This window comes from Hemitrygon akajei, chromosome 12 (genome assembly GCF_048418815.1).
Source record: "Hemitrygon akajei chromosome 12, sHemAka1.3, whole genome shotgun sequence".
NCBI lineage: Eukaryota > Metazoa > Chordata > Chondrichthyes > Myliobatiformes > Dasyatidae > Hemitrygon > Hemitrygon akajei.
Window position 1 is genome coordinate 90,593,884 of NC_133135.1, and position 27,232 is coordinate 90,621,115.

General features: G+C 44.0%; 1 protein-coding gene across 3 annotated transcripts in view; it reads left to right on the plus strand.

Annotated features, from left to right (window-relative positions):
- Positions 1–8,492: 8,492 nt before the first annotated feature.
- Positions 8,493–27,232, plus strand: part of fam20b (FAM20B glycosaminoglycan xylosylkinase) — a 141,605-nt gene continuing 122,865 nt past the window's right edge. Inside the window, exon 1 of one of the 3 annotated variants that reach the window (XM_073063680.1) lies at positions 8,493–8,821. The gene's annotated coding sequence lies outside the window, so the exon portion shown is untranslated. The other 2 variants (XM_073063683.1, XM_073063681.1) reach the window with 2 other exon arrangements.

Genomic DNA, 27,232 nt, shown 5'->3' on the forward strand with positions numbered 1-27,232 from the left:
TTCTGAATCCAAATAGCCAGTTTGCTGTGGAACCCATGCATCTTTATTTTCTGGATTAGCCTCCCATGAGGGACTTTGTCAAACACCTTACTAAAATCCATGTAGAAACATCCACTGCCCTACTGTTGTGATGGAAATGAGACAGATTCTTTGGGTCTCAAAGGCAAGGGCTCTGGACACACAGTTTTAATAATGAGTATTTTCAAGAGGAAAAGAGCTTGGGAACAACACAAGCGGCTACAATATTCACACAAACGCGCTTAGAATAGATGAGCATGGGAAAAGTCAGGTTGGCAGTACAATAAACGGGAAAACGGTGTGGGGACAGAGTACAGGTACACATACAAGCAAGGGAAAAGCAACTACGATACCCACCACCCCTTCACTATGGGCAAGCACAGCCTCTGCTACAGGGACAACAATAAATGCTTCCAAAACCCTATTCAATGCACAGCTCACCACAGGTCTCCAGCACTGTTCTGCAGTCTTCAGCCTGGAGTGAAGCAGGCTGGTCCCTCGAGGATGGCAAAAAGAGAGCGAACCCAGCACATGTAGCACCTTTATAGGTCAGGGGGCTGGAGGGTCCAGCCCAGGTGATTCACCGGGGGGGAGGGCCAACGGCTTGGCGCTAGATGGGTTAATCCAATTAAGGTGGCCAATGGTTAAGTGTGCATTGTTTAGTTGGGAGGGGTGAAATGTTGACTGGCATGTGGTGTGCCTTCCGACCAGGTGAGGACAGTGCTGTCACGTGACAGGCATGACTCTCTGGATACACCTACCCTCTTCAATCTTTCCTATCACCTTGTCAAAAAAAAACTCGATTAAGTTAGAAAGGCATGACCTGACCCACACAAAGCCTTGCTGGCACTCCCTAATTAGGAGAATTCCAAGGCATTCTACAATGCTTGAACATTCCAAATGCTTATATATCCTATCCCTAAGAATTTTCTATAGCAATTTCCCTGTAATTGATGTGAAACTCACTGGTTTACAGTTCCCATGATTTTCCCTTGTTCCCTTCTTAAGTAAAGGTACAATATTAACCACATGTCAGTCCCCCGGGACCTCATCTGTACCTACAAAGGACATGAAGATACTGGTCAAGGGCCCAGAAATCTCGTCGCTTACCTCCTTCAGTAACCTGGGGTAAATCCTATGAGGCACTGGGGACGTATCCATCCATTTATACACTTGGCACTGATCTCCTGGTCCTCCACATCCCTTTCCTTGGTAAATACTGAAGCAAAGTGCTCATTAAGTACCTCACTCACATTCTCTGCATCCAAGCAAATGTTCCCTCCTTTATCCTTGTACGGCCTTGCCCTCTTGCTCTTAATGTATGTATAGAATGCCTTGAGGTTCACCTGAATCCGACTTGCCATGGACTTTTCATGGCTGCTCCAGGCTTCCTAATTCCCTTTAGTTCTTTTCTGACTTCTTTATACTCCTCATGTACAAACGTATGTACTTTGTTGTTCCCGACTTAAAACATAGAACAATACAGCACAGTACAGGCCATTTGGCCCACAATGTTGTGCCGACCTTTAAACCCTGCCTCCCATATAACCCTCTACCTTAAATTCCTCCATATACCTGTCTAGTAGTCTCTTAAACTTCACTAGTGTATCTACCTCCACCACTGACTCAGGCAGTGCATTCCACACACCCACCACTCTCTGAGTAAAAACCTTCCTCTAATATCCCCCTTGAACTTCCCACCCCTTACCTTAAAGCCATGTCCTCTTGTATTGAGCAGTAGTGCCCTGGGGAAGAGGCACTGGCTGACCACTCTATCTATTCCTCTTAATATCTTGTATACCTCTATCATGTCTCCTCTCATCCTCCTTCTCTCCAGAGAGTAAAGCCCTAGCTCCCTTAATCTCTGATCATAATGCATACTCTCTAAACCAGGCAGCATCCTGGTAAATCTCCTCTGTACCCTTTCCAATGCTTCCTATAGTGAGGCGACCAGAACTGGACACAGTACTCCAAGTGTGGCCTAACCAGAGTTTTATAGAGCTGCATCATTACCCCGCAACTCTTAAACTCTATCCCTCGACTTACCCTATCCACCTGTGAGACAACTTTCAGGGATCTGTGGACATGTACCCCCAGATCCCTCTGCTCCTCCACACTTCCAAATATCCTGCCATTTACTTTGTACTCTGCCTTGGAGTTTGTCCTTCCAAAGTGTACCACCTCACACTTCTCCGGGTTGAACTCCATCTGCCACTTCTCAGCCCACTTCTGCATCTTTTCAATGTTTCTCAGCAATCTTCGACAATCCTCAACACTATCCACAACACCACAAACCTTTGTGTCGTCTGCAAACTTACCAACCCACTCTTCCACACCCACATCCAGGTCGTTAATAAAAATCACGAAAAGTAGAGGTCCCAGAACCGACCTTTGTGGGACACCACTAGTCACAACCCTCCAATCCGAATGTACTCCCTCCACCATGACCCTCTGCCTTCTGCAGGCAAGCCAATTCTGAATCCACCTGGCCAAACTTCCCTGGATCCCATGCCTTCTGACTTTCTGAATAAGCCTACCATGTGGAACCTTGTCAAATGCCTTACTAAAATCCATGTAGATCACATCCACTGCACTACCCTCATCTATATGTCTGGTCACCTCCTCAAAGAACTCTATTAAGCTTGTTAGACACGATCTGCCCTTCACAAAGCCATGTTGATTGTCCTTGATCTGACCATGATTCTCTAAATGCCCATAGATTCCATCTCTAAGATGGAATCCCTGAATATCCCTACTACCTATTTTGAACAAGGGGACAACATTCGCCTCCCTCCAATCCTCTGATACCATTCCTGTGGACAACGAGGACATAAAGATCCTAGCCAGAGGCTCAGCAATCTCTTCCCTCACCTCATGGAGCAGCCTGAGGAATATTCCGTCAGGCCCTGGGGACTTATCCGGCCTAATGTATTTTAACAACTCCAACACCTCTTCTCCCTTAATATCAGCATGCTCCACAACATCAACCTCACTCATATTGTCCTCACCGTCATCAAGTTCCCTCTCATTGGTGAATACCAAAGAGAAGTATTCATTGAGGAACAGTTTCTTCCCCCAAGCTATCAGACTCTTCAATACCCAGAGCCTGGACTGACACCTTGCCCTATTGTCCTGTTTATTATTTATTGTAATGCCTGCACTGTTTTTGTGCACTTTACGCAGTCCTGTGTAGGTCTGTAGTCTAGTGTAGCTTTCTCTGTGTTGTTTTTTTTACGTAGTTCAGTCTAGTTTTTGTACTGTCATGTAACACGATTATCCTGAAAAACGTTGTCTCCGTTTTACTATGTACTGTACCAGCAGTTATGGTCGAAATGACAATAAAAGTGACTTGACTTGACTTCCACAGCCTCCAGGCACATCTTCCCACCTTTATCTCTAATCAGTCCTATCTTCACTCCTGTCAACCTTTTGTTCTTCACATAATTGAAGAATGCCTTGGGGTTTTCCTTTACCCTACTTGCCAAGGCCTTCTCATGCCCCCTTCTTGCTCTCTTCAGCCCCTTCTTAAGCTCCTTTCTCGCTACCCTATATTCCTCAATAGACTCATCTGATCCTTGCTTCCTAAACCTCATGTATGCTGCCTTCTTCCATCTGACTAGATTCTCCACCTCACTTGTCACCTGTGGTTCCTTCACCCTACCATTCTTTATCTTCCTCACCGGGACAAATTTATCCCTAACATCCTGCAAGAGATCCCTAAACATCTACAGCTTTACATACTTTTCCTTTTCCTTCTTGACTAGATCCATCACCTCTCTAGACATCCAAGGTTCTCTTACCTTCCCATCCCCATCCTTCCTTCTCACAGGAACAAACCTTTCCTGTATTCTGTGCAATTGATCTTTAACTATCCTCCACATGTCTGATGTAGACTTGCCAGGGAAAAGGTGTTCCCAATTAACTCTTAGTTCCTGCCTAATGCCCTTGTAATTTGCCCTACTCCAATTTAAAACTCACTTGCAAGAAGCATACCTATCCTTATCTGTAGCTATCATGAAAGTTAAGAAGTTGTAGTCACTGTTCCCTAACTGTTCAGCCACTGAAAGGTAAGTCACCTGGCCGGGCTCAGTACCCAAAACCAGGTCCTCTCATTGGACTATCCTCATACTGATTTAAGAAATCCTTCTGGATATACTTAGCAAATTCTGCCCCCTCTAAACCTCTTGCACTAATAAGGTCTCATTTATATTGGGGAAGTTGAAATCCTCTATGACAACAACTTGAAGGGTTTCAGCCCGAAATGTTGACTGTACCTCTTTTCCATAGATGCTGCCTGACCTGCTGACTTCCTCCAGCATTTTGTGTGTGTTACTCGGATTTCCAGCATCTGCTGATTTTCTCTTGTTTGTGACAACAACTCTATTGTTTTTATACATTCCTTGATCTAATTACATATCTGTTCCTCAATGTCCTGGTAGCTATTGGGAGGGGCGGGGGGGTGGTGTCCATAGTACAATCCCATCAGAGTGATTGCACCCTTCCTATTCCTGAGTTCTACCCAAATAGACTCAGTGCCTGAACCGCCCATTTTGTCTCCCCTAAGTGCAGTTGTGGTATTGTCCCAGATTAGTGTAACTCTTCCCCATCCCCCCCCCCATTTTACCTCCTTCTCTATCTTTTCTATAACCAAGGGATATGATATACATATATTTCAAAGAGCAGTAGTTGATTGGCAATAGTAAAACTCATCAAAAGCATGGTATGAAGGCAGTCCATTATCTATTCTAGGTGTCTGTGATGATTTTGTTCATATACAGACGACAGAACAGGGCAGCATACACTCAATGAATTCCTCCATCAATAAATATTAGGAACTAAAAACACAATTTTATAGTACTGTAGTAGTATTGATAATCTAATTTGTTCTATATTTCATTTAAATGCATAATTTATTACTTAGTTAAACAGCAGTTTGTCTTTTATCTTATACCTTTTTAAGTACTTCCATGAAGTACTTAAGTTGATGGTAAGTTGATGGAGAAGATCCTGAGAGAGAGGATTTATGAACATTTGGAGAGGTATAATATGATTAGGAATAGTCAGCATGGCTTTGTCAAGGGCAGGTCGTGCCTTACGAGCCTGATTGAATTTTTTGAGGATGTGACTAAACACATTGATGATGGAAGAGCAGTAGATGTAGTGTATTTGGATTTCAGCAAGGCATTTGATAAGATGCCCCATGCAAGGCTTATTCAGAAAGTAAGGAGGCATGGGATCCAAGGGGACATTGCTTTGTGGATCCAGAACTGGCTTGCCCATGGAACGCAAAGAGTGGTTGTAGACAGGTCATATTCTGCATGGAGGTCAGTGACCTGTGGTGTGCCTTAGAAGGGGTTCTGGGACCCCAGCTCTTCGTGATTTTTATAAATCATGTGGATGAGGAAGTGGAGGGATGGGTTAGTAAATTTGCCAGTGACACAAAGGTTGGGGCTGTTGTGGATAATGTGGAGGGCTGTCAGAGGTTACAGCGGGATATTGATAGGATGCAAAACTGGGCTGAGAAGTGGCAGATGGAGTTCAACCTAGATAAGTGTGAGGTGGTTCATTTTGGTAGGTCAAATATGATGGCAGAATATAGTATTAATGATAAGACTCTTGGCAGTGTGGAGGATCAGAGGGATCTTGGGGTCCAAGTCCATAGGACACTCAAAGCTGCTGCGCAGATCGACTGTGTGGTTAAGAAAGCATATGGTGCATTGGCCTTCATCAACCATAGGATTGAGTTTAAGAGCCGAGAAGTAATGTTACAGCTTTATAGGACCATGGTTAGACCCCACTTGGAGTACTGTGCTCAGTTCTGGTCACCTCACTACAGGAAGAATGTGGAAACTATAGAAAGGGTGCAATGAAGATTTACAAGGATGTTGCCTGGATTGGGGAGCATGCCCTATGAGTATAGGTTGAGTGAACTTGGCCTTTTCACCTTGAAGTAAGGGAGGATGAGAGGTGACCTGATAGAGGTGTATAAGCTGATGAATGGCATTGACTGTGTGGATAGTCAGAGGCTTTTTCCCAAGGCTGAAATGGCTAACATGAGAGGGCACAATTTTAAGGTGTTTGGAAGTAGCTACAGAGGAGATGTCAGAGGTAAATTTTTTTACGCAGAGGGTGGTGAGTACGTGGAATGGGCTGCCAGCGATGGTGGTGGAGGCCGATACAATAGGGTCTTTTAAGAGGCTCCTGGATAGGTACATGGAGCTTAGAAAAATAGAGGGCTATGGGTAACCCTAGGTAATTTCTAAAATAAGTAGGTTTGGCACAGCATTGTGGGCCAAAGGGCCTGTATTGTGCTGTAGGTTTTCTATGGTTCTAAACGAGAAAATCTGCAGATACTGGAAATCCAAGCAACACACACAAATGCTAGAGGAACTCAGAAGGCCAGAAAGGATTTATGGAAAAGAGTAGAGTCGACGTTTCAGGCTGAGACCCTTCAGCAGCAGTGGAGAATGGACTCAATGTCCGAAAGCTCCACTTTTTGAATTGAATTGACTTTATTTCTTACATCCTTCACACACATGACGAAAAATCTTTACGTTATGTCCCCATCTGAATGTGCAATGTGCAATTTATAGTAATTTGTAATAAACAGTATGTACAACAGAACAATCAATATAACATAGAAATACAATTGTGTCAGCATGAATTAATCAGTCTGATGGCCTGGTGGAAGAAGCTGTCCCGGAGCCTGCTGGTCCTGGCTTTTAAGCTGCGGTACCGTTTCCCAGATCGTAGCAGCTGAAACAGTTTGTGGTTGGGGTGACTTGGGACCCCAATGATCCTTCAGGCCCTTTTACACACCTGTCTTTGTAAATGTCCTGAATAGTGGGAAGTTCACATCTACAGATGCGCAGGGCTGTCCGCATCACTCTCTGCAGAATCCTGTGATTAAGGGATACCATACCAGGCAGTGATGCAGCCAGTCAGGATGCTCTCAATTGTGCCCCTGTAGAAAGTTTGGGGACCCATACCAAACTTCTTCAACCATCTGAGGTGAGAGAGGCACTGTTGTGCCTTTTTCACCACATCGCTGGTATGCACAGACCACGTGAGATCCTCGGTGATGTGTATGATGAAGAACTTAAAGCTGTTAACTTTCTCAACCCCAGATCTATTGATGTCAATAGGGATCAGCCTGTCTCCATTCCTCTTGTAGTCCACAACCAGCTCCTTTGTTTTTGTAACATTGAGGGAGAGGTTGTTTTCTTGACACCACTGTATCAGGGCGATGAGTTCTTCTCTGAAGGCTGCTTCGTTGTTATTTGAGATTAGGCCAATCAGTGTAGTGTCATCAGCAAATTTAATTAGCAGATTGGAGCTGTGGGTGGCAACACAGTAATGGGTTTACAGAGGTTAAAGGAGGTGGCTTAGGACACAGCCCTGAGGGGCACCTATGTTGAGGGTCAGAGGTGAGGGAGTCCACTCTTACCACCTGCCAGTGCTCTGACAGGAAGTACAGGATCCAGCTACACAAGGTAGGGTGAAAGCTGAGTTCTCTGAGCTTCTTGCCATGCCTGGGGTCATTATGGGTTGAGTGCTGAACTGTGGTCCAAGAACAGCATTCTTACATAAGCATCCTTCTCCAGATGTGTAAGGACGGTGTGAAGAGCTGTGGCTATTGCGTCTTCCTTCGATTGGTTGTGTCGGTAGGCAATTTGTAGGGGGTCCAGTTTGGGTGGTAGCATGCTACAGATGTAATCCTTGATCAGCTTCTCAAAGCACTTGCTTATTATTGAGGTGAGTGTGACAGGACGCCAGTCATTCAGGCATGTTAGCTTCATCTTTTTAGGTACAGGAACAATGGTGGATGTTTTGAAGCAGGAGGGCACAGGACACTGGGAGAGAGAGATTTTTCTCTAGTCCTGCAATGTTGACTGTACTCTTTTCCCTAGATACTGCCTGGCCTGCTGAGTTCCTCCAGCATTTTGTGTGTTGTTCAGTAAACTGGGGTCCTGTTCTTCAGAATTCATATATCATTGAAGTATCCACCTTTTAAAGGACTTTACATGAGCATGTTCCCCATAAATAAGAAGTCTTGGATCAGAGGCATAGCATAGAATAAGGATAGGATGTTTAGGATTGAAATGAGGAGAAACTTATTCACCATGAAGGTGGTGGATCTTTACTTTCCCATCTTGGATGGCTGTGAGGGTCAGACAGAGAAACTCCTCCAGCTGCCAAAACAATCGTTTCAAGGAAACCTCTCCATTAGCCTCCCCGATGAAATTAGGACATAGGAGCAGGAGCAGACCCTTCGGCCCCTCAAACCTAACCCTCTTCGATATGTTCATGGCCGATTTGCCTCCGTCTCTTTTCCTCTTCTGTACCAATTCCCCTTAGTCCTTAATTCCATTATGTTTCATCGTGTATTTGCCCCCTTTTTTTTTTACAAATCCTGTGATCCCCGGGATAGATTAGAGCATTGATGGAGCTAACCCTATCTGGTAACACGCTCCGTTAACAGTTCCCTCTGCGCTGTGCTGATTTCTTTGCCTGGCTCCACCACACACGCCGGGAAGTGCTTTGGGAACTACATCCGCACTACGGGAGTTATGTAATTGCAACGCGGCTCTTGTTCCGGCTGGACCACAACCGGACATCAACGGTAGAAGTAGCCTTGTCGCCGTCCACCTGTCAGTGAAGCGAGGCCGCTGGGGTAAGTAGGCGGCGACCATCGAAGGCGTCCCGGCCGGCTGGCGGAGCTGACAAGGCGGAAGTGTCGCATTATTGTTGTCCGCCGATCCCAGGGCAGAGCCGAATGTGGCTACCGGAGCTCGAGCCCGAGGTAGGCAAACAGAGGGCGCGTGGCGGGGGAACCTCGAGCGTGAGCCGCGAGTGGACGAGCGGAAACCGCGGGTGGGAGGGGAGGGGCGGGCAGGACCAGGCCCAGGCCCCGGCCCCGCTGGAAAACCCAGGTGATGACCTCATGCTCGCGTTTGGAGACGGGGTGGCTGCAGGGCCCCGGCACTGTGGAGACGTCAGGTGGTGGAGTCTGCGTGTTTCATGTTTCTTTGGACTATCTGGCCCCTTCAGCTCTCACCTCCTCCCAATCTCCCCACCCTGAGTCGCCTCTATCCTCCAATCAGTCTCCCTCACCCCTCCCAATACCTTTCACACGTCCTTTCTGGTTTGGTGCTACTCCCCTCGATCTACTTGATTTCTGTTGATGCCACTCTTGCTCTTGGGTAAGGTTTATGAGTTCAAGACCTCCTCCTGCTTTTGAGTCTCAAAGAAAATTTCGCTAGGTTGTCACTCGAGTGCGTGGAGATAAAGGATGAGTGTCTCGAATCAGTTCCAGGCTGGACTGGAGATGCTGGTAAACAAGAGGTTGTAAAGAGATTTGGTACAGGTGTGCAGAACAAGATTATGACGAGTTTGTATAGAATGGATAGAGAGAAACGGCAATCAGTGGATGCCTCAAGGATTCCGATACGATGATAAAAGACACAGCTGAGGTCACCGGGGGAGGGGGAACTTCCTAATACTGTGTGTTATGATTAGAACTTGGTGTTTGAATGTGTGATTAAAAACATAATCAAGGGTATTCAAAAAGGGCACTGATTGGACGTTAAGTGTAAATATTTTGCAAAACTAAGGAGAAATAATGAGTTCTTCCAGCAGGCTGTGTGTTGGAATAACGGGGGAAAAGTGGGGAGGGGCGGCAAGGGAGTAGAAATAATGGATTGAACTCTTGTCTTCTTGGTTTGTAGCGTTTCTTGAAAAAGTGCCAGTGGTGTTATTCTGAAGAACAGAGACATTATTATTTTGTCATTATTACCGTGTTCTGACGAAATTTTATCTCTCATTGTCTTTATAACCAGGTTTAAAATGATCAAATTGATGATTGTGGGGTATGCTGTGGCCAAACAGGCTGCTATGATCTGTGTGATACATCAATTCTAATTACATCTCATCTAAAGTAGTTCATTGCTGCATAACACTTTTGGTGCTGAGATTGTGAAAGGAAATATTCAAAAGTATGTCTTTTGGTCTGGATCCCTGGTCCTGCTGAATTCCCTAGCTTAGCTTTATTCCCCTTGGCTTTTTTTAAAGTTCACTGTGGTGTTTTGTATCTACATTTGCTAGTGATACTCACTTTGTAACAACGTTAGATTTTTGCTCTACTCATTTCTATCTGTAAATATCAGATTTTAATTTTTATTTAGATTGCATGGGTTGTGTACTTAAACCTGTTTATAAGTATCATTAAGACTTATGCTAATGATAACATGCTGTCCTTGCGCTCTCTTATTCTAATCAAAATTTGCCCCTAACTCTTTCTGAAGTTACCACATTTGATCCAACTTTATTGATATAACTTTCTATTATAATTCATTTGCATTTGTGGTAAATTTGTTTCTGAAGCTGCTTAGTCAATAGATTTGATATGCCAAATGTACATGAATAAAGTCCAGAGTTTACAAAAAGGACTTTAAGATGGTTGGAATAAATTAATTTTAATTGTATCAAAACCATTGCATTTCAGTTTTTTTTTCATTTAGATGCACATCTTTTCACAATGTTGGGAAGAAGATCTGTACGTACCAGGAATGGTAAATGTGTGTTGCAGGTCTTTGTAGTCAAGCTGACTAATATAGCTGAGTGTACACAGTAGCACCAGTTTACAATTACATGGAAAAAAATGAGTAATTTTGCTTGAGGCAATTTGCAGTTGTTGCATTTATTTTCAGTGCTGTTTTGTCACCATTTTTGCAGATTAGGACACAAAAGAATCAATGTTTACAACTCTTATTCACCAGATAGGTTTTAAATGTTGACACAATCCATTTCAAGCTAGCAACTATTGATTTTATTGTTGACTGCTCAGCACGGTTGGAATTTTTTTCTTTTCTTCCATCCAGTTAAGTATGACAATCATTAAATTTGGTTACATAGCTCATTCGGTTACTTTTCTGTTTGATACATGCCTATGAGTCTATCCTTTGGCGACTGAAGTTTTGTTGCCCTCTACATACATTGTGGGGGATATTATTCTGTATATTTTCTGATACTGATCCTTATCCGTATGGCTATTGTGCACTTTTATACAACAGTGGTTTGAATTGCAAATCAATAGTATTTTGGAAAAAGTTATTGTGGAAGTCAAATTTACACATTTAAAAAAAAAATACAGACTTTATAAACAATTTGAGAGAAAAGCTGTTACAGAAAGCAATGTTTTCCAACACAGAAGGGAACCATTTAGTCCTTTGTAGCTGTAGTGACTTTACTTTCAAAGAACCGTTTTTATATAATTTTTAAAAAATTTCAGCTTTCAAAAATGTTTTTCTTCTATTCATAAGTAGGATTTACATCTACATTAAAAAAATTGGGTCTCTATAGTTACTTTCACTTATGCTTTACAGTGAGTTTCTAACTGATCAGTGTGTTACCAATTACTTTTATTTCTTGATACTTCTGTAATCAAAATAGTTTTCCTAGTCCCTCATTTCTGATGTCATTGTGCCCTTCATGACATACACATTTTCCCCAAAATCAAAGCAAGAAATGGCAGTTACTTCAGCCTTTTTAGCATTGAAGTTAGGCTTGTTCATTTTGTATTTTTCGTATTTTAGACTCTACTGGATTGCACTGTTCCCTCTAATTTGTAATGCACAATGAATTTTATATATAGAGGTATTCATTTTAACAGCTAGCAAAAAACTCTCAAGAAGAACTTTGATCTCTTGTGGGTTTGATCATTTTTGATCTCATTCATCTGCACTCTCACGAACAATACATAGCAGGCCTGTAGCGGGTAATAAAGGATTTTCTTGCCAGAGCTTTTTGCACACCATCCATATGTGACTTGCCTATTAAAAAGTCAAGTTTCTAAATATTATGCCACTTCTTCCCACTTATAAATTCTCCAGCAACTTTTGAATTGCAATAGTAACATAGATAACACCAGTTTCTGTATTGTACATAAATATTTCTCGTAGCTGCACGTTCCTGACCTCATGAGCTTTCAGTGTAGTAGTTTCTACTGGTTCATTAAGCCATTCTGCTTTAAATGAACTAGCAATTCTTTTGCACTTCATGCCCTTTGCTTTTTTGGAATTTGACACAGTGAATCAATAATTTCTTCAATAAAAACAGTATAATTAAGCCAGCTTTAAAATCTGCAGACGAATCATTGCAAGTTCTGTGTTGTCAGTACTGCCCGCATTAGAAACTGGAAAAAGAAATGTAATTGTGTATGATTGTGAGATATATTTAACATGCCGATGAGGTAGAGGGTGACGTCCTTTTGTGCACAATTTTTAATTTCTTTGTGCATTAGTAGTAAAAGATGTATGTGCGCGTGTGCACATGAACAACTTCGAGGGAACATTGCTGGCATGGTTAGTCAGCATTTATTGTCGTTCCCTAACCATCCTTAAGCAAATGACAGTGAGCCATCTTGAATCACTGCTGTCCTTTTGTTGAAGGCACTTCCACAATGCTATTGCAGAGGAGAGTTGCCAGATTTACATCTAGTTAGTGACTTTTGTTGAGCTGATGTGGGAGAGATAAGAGCCAGAGCTGTAACGTGTGACAGTGATGTGGGTATTGATGACTCTGAACTTGGAATTTGTGTCATCATTATTGGTAAATAATGTTCCTGTGATTGTACTTGGCTCGCTAGCTGACGAATGAGACTTAAAGAAAGTGTTGATGGACATCTGGATAGCTCTCTTTTTTTCATCTGGTAAAGCTCCTGGTTACATGCATCTTCCATCATGTAGCCGTATTTATTGCTCTGTCCATCTTGGAATTGTCCTCATTGAAGATGATCATCACTCTTTTGATGTAGCAGAATGCCACTAGAGGTCATTTCATAATGAACTCCCTCGTTTTGCACATCAGTTATTATTACATCTTAACTGCAGTAATAATGCCTTGTTGGTAAAAGCACTGCCTGGATGTTGTCAGCCATTTCTTGATGTACAGAGATATTGCCAGTAGTAGGCAAGGATCTGTTCCTCAGACAAAATATTGTTTGATGAAAGAAGAGAGAAGGGACATGATATGATCTTGGAACTATGCCATCACCTACAATTTTTTGTTAAATCATTATGCCACTGGAATATTTGGTTTGATTGTCCCTTTTAGAATCTTAGTCCTTGTGAGTGATTGATAAAGAGATGTTTAAACTTGCATTTAGCGTCTGCATTGCCTCTAAGGAAAAGACTAAGTGATTTTTGTCTGCCATAAAACACGAATCCCATTGCTTTAGATGGATGTGCATAAAGGCATCCGTATCTCATTCAAGTTAAACATTTCCTCACTGATTTTGTTTCAGTTCTGCAGGGGTGGGAGAAAATTCTGCCACTATATTATCTGCACACTCTATTTAGTGCCCGTTACGCATTTAGGGCAGCATTGAAGGTCCTCCGTCTCTGTCTATGGCCATCAAAACCAATTTTGGTCTTGGTGATATTCAGGCTTCCTTCAACATGCCAATAGCTTCCTCAGTTTTAACTTCTGTCAGTCATGCGAATCCCAGGCGGAGACTCAGGAATACCATAGCACATAGATACAGAAGGATTCTTCATTACGTTTCCTTAACAATTTTGTTTTACCAGTCAGTGTTGTTAGTCCTAAACTGAACACCACCCCCCTCCCCACCCCCCAATCTGTAGGACCAGTGGACTACTCTTAGTCTGGCCTCTTCCCTTTGACCTGTTTGGCATGGGTGATTCTACCAAGAGTCAAAGCACAAGGCTGACAACTCCAGCCGACATAGCCCTCTGGGACATTGAGGCTTGCAAGCCTCCAAACCACGTCAACGTTGTGGTTTTCTTGGAGGACACTATGTTTCTCCAACTATTAGCAGATCTCTTCTTGCATCCATGCTAAGACTACCAGACTCAAAAACATTTACTTTCCCCCAGCAGTAAGACTGATCAACGCCTCCATCTGACCAGACCCCCACCATCACTACTTTATAATTTCCTGTCAGCCACCTTATGTACAGACACTCCTGTACCTAGCATCACTTTATGGATATACAATCTATGTATATAGCTATCTTATGTATTTGTATTGTGTGTTATTATTGTGTTCTTTATCATATTTTGTTTTTTTCTGTGCTGCATCGAATCTGGAGTTCTCCTTTACATTCATGTACTGGAACTGGCGTTAAATCATCCTGAGTATTTGAAAATGATGTACTTCCATGGTAAAAATTCTGAAGTCTTTTTCTAATAGGATACCCAACAGATTTCTATGATATCCTAGAGAAATTTGTTTCCATTGTTGTACTCTGTTTCAAATACAGTCTTTGTAAAGGCTGTGGTTAGTTTCAAGAACCTATTATGTTAAGTGGCTACGGTCTGTGATTTCAGGGGTTTTGTGTCAACACAACATGTTGACAGTATAATGGATAGCAATCTTGATACAGCTGCACCTGTGATTTTCTGCAATACTTACTACATCAGGAAAGGTAGTATGTGAGAAACAGAGTCAATGAGTACAATTTAAATAGGTTGAATGCCGCTACTTGTTTGTTACTACTGTTAATGTTTCCTATTGTAGCTACCAGCTTTATTATCTTTCCCTCTAGCACTAGGGATTGCTTGTTTTGGAGCAAAAAGTGTATTAGCAAAGAGGTGCACCTGAAAGAAGTCAAATTACATGTTAATGGAAAGAGAACATTTCAATAGTTATGTCGTTTCTGAAGTTTCGGTCCGTGGCTTCCTATATTGCCACGATGAGGCTCTCTCAGGTTGGAGGACAACACCTTGTATTTCATCTTGGTAGCCTCCAATCTGATGACATAAAAACCGATTTCTCTAACTTCTGGTAATTTTCTGCCTCCCCCTTCCCTCTTCTTCCATTCCTCACTCTAGTTTCCCTCCTTCTTCCCTTTCTCCCATGGTCCACTCTCCTCTCATATTAGATTCTTCCTTCTCCAGCCCTTTTATCTTTTCCGCCTGTCACCTCCCAGCTTCTTCATCCTCCCTCCCTCACTCATCTGTCTTGCTTCACCAATCATCTTCTAAGTTGTACTCCTTCCCATTTCCCCACCTTCTTCCTCTCACTTCTTCCTCCTTCCTTTCCAATACTGAGGAAGGGTCTCAGCCCTAAACATTGACTGTTTATTTATTTCCATTTATTTGCCTGACCTACTGAGTTCCTCCAGTATTTTGTGTGTGTTACTGTTATAAACTTCTTTCGATCTACCCGATGCAAAGACACCACGTACTACGGTGAAAGTAACTTTAACTCTTTATTAGCAAGTTACCTGAGAGAATCCTCCTAAGCACTCTCTCTCGGAGGCTGCTTCGAGGGTCTCTGCCTCCTGAAGCAAATACAGTTCTTTTTATATCATGCAGTCATGTACACAGATACATGTGGGTTCACCCCCCCTTAGTTTCTCTACAGATGAGTATTGTTAATGTTATCAGTCATAAATTGTTCGTATAACAGTTTTAATTGCTACTATGTCTGGATACAGACATGCACAAGCCCATCACCCAAAGTCTGCTGCCCTTGTAAATAGTCACTCCCTCTAATTGCATATCTTATAGGTGCCATAAGAAACACAAAGCATGATATATTTCTCACACCAAGGCTATTATCACCCGCTCAGCTTATCTTATGGGAAAGCATTTGTGCATTTATAGTCTTTTTCTCAAGCTCATAGCTGCTATGACCTTTAAAAAATAGCCAGGGTCACAAGCAGCCTACGAGATGCTAACTTCTTAATATTACATTCCTTCCTTTTATCATTCCATGATAATACATTCAGATTGGGGCCGAGAATGAATTTCTTAGCTCTTGCAGACACAACTTGCAACACGTATTAATACAAACTAATAACACACATAGCAATAAGAGCGATCATGACTGTAATAAGCCCATGTAGCAAATAGGAACCCCAGGAACCTCCTAGTAGCCAACCTAACCACCTATCCTCTGGTTTGGGACCTTCCCTGAAATTATCTAATTGTTTCTTGATAGACTGAATAGCATGTGTTATATTAAATGATTTGTCTGTGACATGGGTGATGCACTTGTCCCCTACTAAGGTACATACTCCTCCTTGCTGAGCCAACTGGTAGTCTACAGCATACTAGGTCTGTTGGGCGTACAGTCGCAACTCTGCCAGCTCTTTATTTATGGCCTCCAGTCCTTCCGTAGTACTGTTCCCCAGCACAGTCAGCCCACAAATAAGGTAGTTCCGATGTTTCGTGGCTATGGTCCCTGCTGAATCCCCTAGAGAGAGAGTTCTCAGAAACTCATAGCCTAAAGAGGAGCCCAGCGTGACCGGATCCTTCCAGTCCACACAGAACTCTTTACTTACTGACCGGGTCGTCGGACATGACCGGCCCAATCGTTCCCACCGCAAACAAAGCTGGCAGAGTGGATGTGGCGGTGGTAGAAGTCCCATTAAGAAGGAAAACAAACCCCTCCTTAGCCCGGTAGCATTTTATGGTAGACTTCCCAGCTCCCGTCATCTGTTTTTGTGCCAGTTACTGATTCCTGCATATGGATTAAAATCTGAAGTGTTATATGGGTATATCAGGGAATCTGTAGCAACATGTGTCCCGTTACACTTCCCACAGAGCTTCTGTGGTCCCATTAACACACTGTTGTTCTGTATGTGTGCAACTAAGCCATCCTCCTTGTATTCTGCATCTACGCCATATGCAATGAGTGATTGCGCAAGAGACATTGTGAGGAACTAGACCTACTACACAGCCCCAGCCTTCTCCTCCAAAACAGTAGGGGTAACTCTGTGGGTCATAACAGTTAGCCTTTGTTCCTTTAACAGGATGAGGTCTTGGTGTTTTCCTCCTATCATTGTATACAAGTTCTACACATTGCCCTATTGTCCCCTGCCAGAACCTGCCTGTCCTTCCTATGCGGGGATGTCCAAGGTATCAATGGTGTACAGACTCTTAGGGTCCCATCCCGGGGTGGCTACAAACAGGGCTTCTACTGATTTGGCAAGCGGATAACATACAGTGCGATTACCATGCAGCTGCATATGGGTTTTATAGAACAGATTTTCCTCTAGAGCAGTCACCATAAAGGCGACGACAATGACAAAGTGTCCAAGTCCAACAATAATCACTTCTCTTTCGGCGGCCATCGCTTGCAATCACTCAGGTGAACCCAACAGTCGTGACCTTGTACCTTTACCGCCGTGGGTGTCTGGAGAAGTATCTGGAGGGGTCCCTTCCACCGAGATCCAAGCTTGGGGTGCTCCCAGTTCCTTATCAGTACCGAGTCTCCAACCTTTAAGTCAGGCCACTCTGCTTTCGAGCCTCTTTGTGGCGAGAACACCTCCTGTACCTGTGAATGAAGAAACTTTAAAGAGGATGTTAATTGCCTAAAATTCCTTTGTAACTCGTCCCCCATGACATTGAGATCAACTTGGGTGGGGGGTTGGATATTGGCATCCCATGGGGTTCTTCCTGGGCGCCCATAAATGACCTCGGCAGCCGACACCCCAGTAGTCGAATGGGGAGTGATCCTCATGTGGTACAGTGCCAATGGGAGAACCTTTAGCCAATTCAGGCCAGTTTCAGACATCAGTTTGGCCAATTTGTTTTCCAAGATGCCGTTAGCTCTTTCCACTATGCCTGCTGCCCTAGGGTGGTTGGTACAGTGGAACTGTTGCTCGATATGCAGTACCCCACACAACTCCTTATTTATCCTTCCTATAAAGTGAGGACCATTATCTGAGCTTATCTGTTGGGGTACCCCAAATCTTGGTATAATCTCTGTGAGTAACAGTCTCACTGCCGTTGAGGCTTTTTTTTGTTGGTGGTTGCATAGGCTTCAATCCATCTACTGAACACATCTACAAATTAATATTAAAAGAATACATATAACATTGTACATGCGGTAATTCAATAAAATCAAGCTGGATGCATTCAAATGGACCACCTGGCAAGGGGGTTTTTCTACCCCTTTTCCCGCATTCATTTTTTGACATATTAAACATGACCATATTTTTTGTGTGCAGCCTCATTCTACCTAGGGTGCCACCAAGTGCGTAGCAACATGTTACTCATTCCCTCCTTGCCAAGGTGCGTATCAGTATGTAAGCAGTCAATGAGCATTGGTAATAAAGCATCAGGTATACACACTTGGCCCACTGGCGTAAGCCAGAGGCCTGCTGACGCAGAGTGCGAGCACCCATGCGTCTTCCATAATTGTTTTTCTGAGTCAGGGGCATCCCCCTGGAATTGATGCACAGCGCTCATGTCTGGGATACCCTTTGTTGTTGTGTTTGGCTTGCAAAGCCAACTTCTCTGCCGTGGAGACAATGTGGAATGGCTGTTCGTGCCGCTAATTTGGCTTCCCTGTCGCCTGGTTGTTACCCTAGGTGACTGCGGAGGAATTGGAGAGGTGTGCTGAGCACTTAACAATAGTCAATTGTTTTGGGAGGAGGATGGCCCTGAGGAGGTTCTGTACATACAAAGCATTCTGAATAGGGGTTCCTGTGGAAATGAGAAATCCACTGTGTGCCCAAAATTGGCCGAAGTCATGGGCGACACCAAGTGCATAGCGGGAGTCAGTAAAAATGTTGGCCACTTGATCTTTAGCCAAAATACAAGCTCTGGTTAGGGCAAAGAGTTCCGCTTTTTGGGCTGATACGGGGGCTGCAAGGATGCAGACTCGAGCACAGCTGAGTCATTTACAACCGCATAGCTGCCTCAGCGGCTGCTCCGCTCAGAGACAAAGGAACTACCGTGGACATAAAGGATTAAATTTACAGACAGGAAAGCCTTATCTGAGAGATTCAGGTGGGGGGCAGTCAGAAAGTGGTTCCGCATTAAACAGTCATGGGGTGGCTCTGTGAGATCCTCAGGTGGGCTTTCTAGAAAAATGGTGAGGTTGATGGTAGTATAGTAGGCAAAGTTAATAAGTGGGTTATTAAGGAGTGCTACCGCATATCCGTTCAATCTAGCCTGGGTGAGGTGCTGGGTTTGATGGGAGGTCAAAAGCGCAGTTACGTGTGTGAGGAATAAACAACTACAGTCTGCTGCAGAGTTATGTTGGAGGCAGCTATTACGAGAGAGTAAATGGCTGGGAGCATCTGTGAACATGGTGGGAGACCCCTTGCCACTGGGTCTAAGCGGGTGGAGAAATATGCCACCGGTCTTTTCCTATCTCCATGGATCTGATTAAGGACTGTTGTAGTGCAGTCTTCCAGGACATTAACAAATAACTGGAAGCAGCGGTCATAGAGGGGACGTCCCAGGGCCGGAGCACTGGCCAGCGCCTGTTTGAGTTGGTCAAAAGCATCCCTTTGTTCTTGTGTGAGTTCGAAAGGTCCCGCCATTTGGCTGGACGCCAGGGGTAAGAGGTGTTTAGTTAGGAGGGCAACGTTGGGTAACCACTGTCTGCAAAAGTTCACTAGACCCAAGAAGGCCCTCATACTCTTAGGTGTGGTTGGTGATGGGGTAGCAATGATGGGTGTTACTCGTTCAGGGGTGAGCTTTCTCTCATATGCACTCAATAGGGTACCCAGGAATTTCACCTGACATTGAGCAAGTTTTACCTTATGAGGGGGTATTACATATCCCCAGGAGTGGAGGGCATTAAGGAGCCTGTTAGTGTCTTGTTTATTGGTGGGTTCAGAAGGGCCGGCTAGCAACAAGTCATCTACGTATTGGATAATGGATGACCCCCCGGCAGCTACAAGTCCTTAAGTTGGTTATGTAGGATTTGAGAGAAAATGGTCAGGGAGTGGACAAATCCTTGTGGAAGGCGTGTCCAAGTGTATTGCTGGCCTTGGAAAGTAAAGGCAAACAAATGCTGGGATTCAGGGGACAAGGGAATTGCAAAAAAAAACGCATGCTGCAGGTCAATAATAGTGAAAATACATGTGTCCGCAGGGACGTCACTAAGAATGGTTGGGGTTGGGGACGACAGGATGTAAAAGGTTCAACTATTTCATTTATCTTTCATAAATCTTGTACCAGGCGCCACTCTCTCTGTCCAGATTTGGGGACGGGTAGAATGGGGTGTTATATGGTGATTGGCAAGGGACCAAGATGCCCTGTTTGCAAAAGGAGTCCATCAGGGAAGTGACGCTGTCAACAGTGTCCTTCAGAACAGGGTATTGTGGAATGGAGGGCAGCTGTACCCCCGTTTCACCCGAAGTTGCACTGGGGTCACAGAGGTTAGTCCTACCTCAACCTTTGATGCGGCCTATAAGTCAGGGGCTGGCTCATCCGAGGCGAGGCGGTGAGACTGGTGACAATGGACACAGCCTGTTACCGAAAAAGGGGTAAGGTAATAAGTCAAAATTCCATCCGGTAACATCTGGGGAGTTCCGGGGAGGCTCGGGTCTGCCTGTTCCTGCAGTCGGCAGGCTAGAAACCCTAACTCCTTTGGCTTGTGTCCCTCAGCCACTGACAAGGTGATGTGAGGGGACACAAGACCCAACTGGCTCCGTATCTCAGTAGGCACCTGAACTAATAATGCTGCTCCCTCCTTACCCTTTTACGTCTCCTAGAACAGTAATGCTAACCATGCTGCCCACAAAGGGGGCATACTTGGTTTCTAATTCCTGTGAGACCCATGAGGGGTCATACACCAGTGTTACATGTGGGTCGGGCACCTGCAGGGGTGGGTTGAAATCTCCGGGCCGAAGGTCCACAGCCCACCACTGAGGAGGATGGTAGACCCAAGAAGTCCGTCTGGAGTCGGGACCACTAATAGTAATTCCAGCATCAAGACATTTTATTTTAAGTCTGAGGGAGCACAGCAGATCTCTCCCTGCTAGGTTAACTCCGAGGTCCGGGGTTTGGGCAAACTGGATTGTACTCTGCTGGTCCCCAAATTGGACTCGTAGGGGTTTCGTCAGTGGGTAGGATTTTTCTTGTCCCATTAAGCCACTCAGAGTCACTGAGGTGTCTGACATCCTGAAACCATGTTGATTGATACAGGAAGATTCAAGTGTTGACGTAGTTGCTCCAGTATTGAGCATAAAGGGGATAGTACTGCCTTCTACTAGTAGGTTAAATATGGGCTCCTCTTCAGGGTTATCAGTGAGGACAGGGAACATCAAGCCAGTATCCGGCTGATCCACTAGTCAGGCATAAAACGGGTTATGGGCGGTGAATGGTTGCCGCCGACCCGGGGGCCTGGACTGTTGTTGGTGAGTGGGACAGTCCCTTTGCCAATGATCAGAGGCGCCACAGAAGTAGCATCCTGTAACCCTAGCACTTGCTAAGGGTGGTCGCTGGGGTCTGGATGGTGGAAGTCCATAGTTAGGGTTACTCTTAGGGATGGGTCGGCTGCGGAAATTGGGTGGTGGTGCGTACGGGGGTCCATCTGTTGGGGCTCTGGGACAGGTGAGCTGTGTAAGGTACCTGCCTCTGGATTTTGATCGACTCCTGGTCCGTGTTGCAATAGGGTCGCAGTACTGTTCCTGAGTTGGGGTTGTTGCGTCCTTTTGAGAGGTACGCAGGATCGGGGGGTATATGGGAGCGGTGGGGCGGATCAGCCAGTCCTCCTCAGTTTCATCCGTATCATCATTTTGAAACAACAGGGGCAAACCAGACATGTCGGGAGGTACCTCCACTTTACCTTTGTGATCACCATTTTTACTTCTCCGCTTCACTTTCCTTTCATGTCTTTCTCCCTTTCTCTCTCTCCTACTCTGGTCAACATCGTAATCCTCACACAAATAATTCAAAACCTACCAAGATTTAGGATTACCCTGCTGGTCATATACACTAATCTCCCATCTACGGGTACTATGTTCCCAATCGTTCAATTGACTTGGTGTTTAATTCCTCGGCTGTCTTTCTCCACGTCGACATTAATAATTTCCACCTTTCTGCAGTCCCCCATTTCCACAGCGCTTCCTCTGCTTTGATACATTTATCCAAATCCCAGCTGACACCTAGTGGCCGTATTTCATTCCCTAGCTTTTCTATTTAATGATGCCGACAGTCTGAGGAAATCATTTTCATCCCCCGGGTTGTCTTTACAAATTTTAAATAAAGGGGTGTTAGACCCCGATTTATCAAGGGTCTGACCCATTTCGAAATTCAGATTTTGCACCATTTTTAGCCTAGTGCAGTGTCTCTCTGCACCCACTTTAGGGTCCTGACCTTTGTGTGGGGGATTTCCCCTCTTAACAACTGGTCTAAGGCAGGGTGTCCGAGACAGGCACTTACAAACAATATTATCCACTATACTTCAAAGTTCTGAGGACTCTAACCCCAGATACCTTAAGTGTGAGGACCCGAACCTCACCTTCTGAGCTACCGTAGTACTCGGGTAGTTTAACTGGGATTCTTCAGGAGCTCGTCAAAGGGTCACTCGTCAGACGAAAGGGTCACCAAAGTGGTCAACTAATGAGAGGGATCGAGGCAAATCTTACCTCGTGGGCCCATCCACCTCAGGTCGTTGCCACAGAGTCGACCACTGACACCGTCTTTACGGATGTACCTTGTCTTGAGGTCCCATCTGAGTCGCCAAATAGTTATAAACTTCTTTTGATCTACTCGATGCAAAGACACCACGTACTACGGTGAAAGTAACTTTAACTCTTTATTAGCAAGTTACTTGAGAGAATCCTCCTAAGCTCTTTCTCTCGGAGACTGCTTTGAGGGTCTCTGCCTCCTGAAGCAAATACAGTTCTTTTTATATCATGCAGTCACGTACACAGATACATGTGGGTTCACCCCCCCTTAGTTTCTCTACAGATGAGTATTGTTAATGTTATCAGTCATAAATTGTTCGTATAACAGTTTTAATTGCTACTATGTCTGGATACAGACATGCACAAGCCCATCACCCAAAGTCTGCTGCCCTTGTAAATAGTCACTCCCTCTAATTGCATATCTTATAGGTGCCATAAGAAACACAAAGCACGATATATTTCTCACACCAAGGCTATTATCATCCGCTCAGCTTATCTTATGGGAAAGCTTTTGTGCATTTAAACGTTTTTTGCAAGCTCGGCTTGTCTCATGAGAAAGCATTTGTACATTTATACTCTTTTTCTCAAGCTCATAGCTGCTATGACCTTTAAAAAATAGCCAGGGTCACAAGCAGCCTTCGAGATGCTAACTTCTTAATATTACATTACTACAAACAGTTAAGCCAATAGTTTTGAATAGTCCAAGGCAGGATTTATGAACACTTGGAGAGATATAATACAATTAGGAATAGTCTGCATGGATTTGTCAAGGGTAGGTCGTGCCTTACGAACCTGATTGAAGTTTTTGAGGATGTGACTAAACACATTGATGAAGGAAGAGCAGTAGATGTAGTGTATATGGATTTCAGCAAGGCATTTGATAAGGTACCCCATGCAAGGCTTATTGAGAAAGTAAGGAGGCATGGGATCCAAGGGGACATTGCTTTGTGGATCTAGAACTGGCTTGCCCACAGAAGGCAAAGAGTGGTTGTAGACAGGTCATATTCTGCATGGAGGTCGGTGACCAGTGGTGTGCCTTAGGGATCTGTTCTGGGACCCTTACTCTTCATGATTTTTATAAGTGACCTACATGAGGTAGTGGAGGGATGGGTTAGTAAGTTTGCTGATGACATAAAGGTTGGAGGTGTTGTGGATACTGTGGAAGGCTGTCAGAGGTTACAGCGGGACATTGATAAGATGCAAAACTGGGCTGAGAAGTGGCAGATGGAGTTCAACCCAGATATGTGTGAGGTGGTTCATTTTGGTAGGTCAACTATGATGGCAGAACATAGCATTAATGGTAAGACTCTTGGCAGTGTGGAGGATCAGAGGGACCTTGGGGGTCCGAGTCCACAGGACGGTCAAAGCAGCTCTGCAGGTTGACTCTGTGGTTAAGAGGGCATATGGTGTATTGGCCTTCGTCAATTGTGGAATTGAATTTAGGAGCCAAGAGGTAATGTTGCAGCTATATAGGTCCCAGAGGGAGAGATAGAATTGTATATGATAGCTACATTTTAGAGACACTTAGACGCTAAAATAAGCAAAGTCACGAAAGGCCTTAGTTCAAATGGAGGCAAAGGAATTAGTCAGATGGGCAAAAGAGTAGGCATGGGCAGACCCCACTTGGAGTACTGTGCTCAGTTCTGGTTATCTTACTACAGGAAGGATGTTGAAATTATAGAAAGAGTGCAGAGGAGATTTACAAGGATGCTTCCTGGATTGGGGAGCATGCCTTATGAAAACAGGTTGAGTGAACTCGGCCTTTTCTCGTTGGAGCACGGAGGATAAGAGGTGGGTGCCCTGTTAGATAAGATGATGAGAGGCATTGATTATGTGGATTGTCAGAGGCTTTTTCCCAGGGCTGAAATGGCTGTCACGAGAGGGCACACGTTTAAGGTGCTGGGGAGTAGGTACAGAGGAGATGTCAAGGGTAAGTTTTTTATGCAGAGAGTGGTGAGTGCGTGGAATGGGCTGCCAGCAACAGTTGTGGAGGTGGATACGATAGGGTCTTTTAAAAGACCTTTGGATAGGTACATGGAGCTTAGAAAAATATAGGGCTATGGGTAAGCCTAGTAATTTCTAAAGTAGGGACATGTTCGGCACAAATTTGTGGACTGAACGGCCTGTATTGTTCTGTAGGTTTTCTGTTCATCCTTCTAAACTTACCTTTCTTTGAATTTTTCAATGGATTTTTTCTAACAGCTTTCAGGCCTAAAGCCTTCAGATTTCTGTGTACCTCAAATTCAGGTATTTTTACATTCTGCTTTTCTTCACTCCACCATTAAAAGTACTTTATAGTCATTATCATATAGCTTAGTTACAATTCTGCATACAAAGAAGAATTTTTTTGGATATCATATAATCAGGGAAGAAGAGAGTGAGAAACTGGCCAGAGAACTTGTTATCCTGGAGAAATCTTCGGGCTGGGGTGAACTGTGCAAAGGAAGAGTTTCCATCACACGCATAAGCAAGGTGGCCTGTTAGTTCATAGAGCAGCTGCTGCTGGTTCCCACCAGTGGATGCACTCTGCTGACCATTGTGCAGCAGACACACCACTCACCCTGGTTCATCCAGCCCTTGCAGGTGACCTCTTCACACCATATTGGGTGAATTCATGCCAAGTTTTGATGCAGCAGTGTGTGGCAGCAGTGAGAACACATTTACACAAGCTTTCACAGCAGCAATATCATTATGTACCTCTGATCCTATTTGGTGCCAGTTCCATTAGCACACTCTTCACTGGAACACTTGCTTTACATTAAGTGAGGTACCAGTATATTTCTTATTTATTTAGAGATGCAGCACAGTATTAGGTTCTCCTGGCCCAACATGACCGTGCTATAAATTACACCCATGTGATCCTTCTAGTCCGTACATCTTTAGAATGTGGTTGGAAACCAGAGCACCTGGATGAAACCCACGTGGTCACAGGGAAAATCTAAAACCTCTTACCGACTGCAGAATTGAACCTAGGTCATTGGTGCTGTAATAGCATTAAGCTAACAGCTACACTGCTGTGTATATTTTTTATTTGTGATTTGGCTAGATTGTGCCTTCTATTTTGTAAGGTTTACAGAGCAATTGTAATCTTTGTTGGGTAGATGTACTGAAATAGGTTGACTAGAAGCAAACTAGTTAAAAAGGCCAAGCATTGTGTGCTGCAACGGGAGTCTTGGGACCCATGGCCTTTGCTGCATTCACAGTATTACTGGTGTAAGTGGTTTCTTCTTTTATGTTACTGCTAAGGCTAATAAAATGGCTTCTTTGTTATGTTTAAAGTAAAAATGCTTCTTTGTTATGTTAACTGGTGAGAGAGTGCTTTCTCTCGAAGCTTGTTTGGGTTATAATGACTGATAACGAGAATTATATTCATTTGTTAACCAATTGGGATAGCTGTTATTCTTTCTTGTGGGTCTGTAAGCTAGTGTTGCGTGGGCTTTTGGGGAGTCGGCGCGAGGGGGTTAGAGGGAGAAGACGTGATGTTGTAAGCTGGGCAACGGAACAGACCCCGAGCGGGGGTCTGAAGCCCAGGGTTTCGACGGGGAGAGGAGACAAGGACAGATTCATGTGGAGCGTCTGGTCGACCACTGTTGTTGGTCCCAGGTGGCAGGTTGAGGAGGTCTGAGGGGATCGAATGGTGGCAAGAGGACTTCGTTAATTGAGCACCAACGGTTGTGCACGAAGTGGTTGGACTTTGATAAGTTTGGCGCCTTTTACTTTTCCTTTTATATTGTATCTCTATTAAGTACATAGTTCCAGTAAAATCTATAAAGTATAATCATTTAATCGCATATGGTGTACTGTCTGTTATGTGGTAGGGTGGGTATATCACACAGCATCTACACAAGCTGATTACCCAGTTTGGCGGGGCCAAAGGCTGCTCCCCCTAGATGGAAGCGAGCTGAGCGAGCCTGAGGCTTAGCAGGGGGCTACACTGGCTAGGAAAGATGTTAATTTCTTTCAGTGAAACAATTCTTCTCTGATAGATTCAAGCTTCTTGTGAAGGCATTTGTCATCAATTGTCAATCTTTTGATTAGGTTTTCCTGCCAAAAAAAAATTCTGTTCTCACCCAGTGGTTATTGCTTGAGTTTGCTACTGTTTAACAATGCCAGATTCCTGCCGTTTTGCATGCTATAGAGCAGTGGTTGGCAAATTAATTTCAGGTTGTCCACCTTGCTCACAAGTAATAATAACTAGCTAACCGTAAATGTAAATTTAGCTGCAATCAAACCACTTCTGTAAAGCCCTAAAAGCCATCAGAAAGTGATATTTTACTCTTAGTAAATGATAGTGTTTGGGGTTAGTTTGCTTTTCAGCTTGCTCATGTTCTCTCTGTCTCTGATGTGTGGGGTGTATAAAATCTGTTTTGGTGACTTTAAAAAACGTATTTCATGAAGGTCATGACCCCACTTTGAAAATCAGTGCAGCTTGTTTGTGTCTTTCTGCCTCTCATGCTCCGAATATCAAAGACAGCAGATCAGCTGTTCGGTTTTCTCACAATCCTGGGCCATAATTAATGTTATTGGAACAGAAGAAGAATTTGACAAAGCCCTGTTTAGGTCATAGTCATCATCCTCTTTGTTCCCGTTTCATGTTCACCATGCTGGTGAATGAGCGTGTTTTCTGAAGAATCAGGCATCATCGAAGTTGGACATTGACTATTCATCAGGCTACAAACAATTAAGTTCCTCACTAATATGCAATAAGTTTCTTCATGGTCTGTACCTGGTCCACTTGATACTTGAAGGTGATATGTATTTCATTCTCTCAGTGGCCATTTTAGATGAAATTTTACGCTCAGAGATCATACA